General features: G+C 62.9%; 1 protein-coding gene across 1 annotated transcript in view; it reads right to left on the minus strand.

Annotated features, from left to right (window-relative positions):
- The window catches only part of TMEM114 (transmembrane protein 114), a 15,197-nt gene that overhangs the window by 3,447 nt on the left and 11,031 nt on the right, over nucleotides 1-719 (minus strand). The gene's annotated exons all lie outside the window — the stretch shown is intronic.

A 719-nucleotide genomic window follows, 5' to 3' on the forward strand; every position in this document is an offset into this window, starting at 1 on the left:
TCAAGCCTCGCCTGTGAGCGGCAGGTGCACAGGAGAGCAGGCGGCCAGGCTGGGGCCCCTGACAGCCCACCGCCTGCGGGGGACGCTCCCCTGTGGCTCCTTTGGTGAAACCGCAGGAGCAATTCTCAGTCCCTGGCCCCACCCCGCTGCCTCCCTCCCGGGACCACAGACCCAGGGGCCCTGGGCTGGAAACCCCTCATTCTTCCAATTGAGATGTCACCGATGGGGAAACTGAGCCCCCGAGGCGTTGGGCCCCCCTCCCCTCCCCTCCCTTCCCTTCCCTCCCGCTTCCTTCCTCTCCTCCCCTCCTCTCCTTTCCCCTCCCCTGCTAGGGGTTCCTGCACAGCAGCCGTTACTATTACTCACAATAATAACAACCACAGTGACTGAGGCTCGTCCGTGCGAGGTTTGTGTCCAATAAGCATCACGCTTCATTCCCGGCCCCTGCGAGGTGGGAACTGCTATGGTTCACCCGCTCATTCGCGCAGCGGCTAAGGTTTGTTGAGCGTGAACTGTGTGCGGGCACATCGCCCGGCGGCTCAGCAGCAAACACACCAGCCTTCTCCCCTCGTGGGGCTGATATTTAGGGGGCGGAGTGAGGCAGTGGACACAGAAACAAGTGACAGAGTTGAGAGTCGGTGACAGATGCTCGGGGAGGGGAGTGAACAAAGCAGGGGGGTTTGGGGCGGTGGCTTCCCCTGAGGAAGTGACCCCCCCCC

Source organism: Myotis davidii, unplaced genomic scaffold (genome assembly GCF_000327345.1).
Source record: "Myotis davidii unplaced genomic scaffold, ASM32734v1 scaffold639, whole genome shotgun sequence".
Taxonomy (NCBI): Eukaryota; Metazoa; Chordata; class Mammalia; order Chiroptera; family Vespertilionidae; genus Myotis; species Myotis davidii.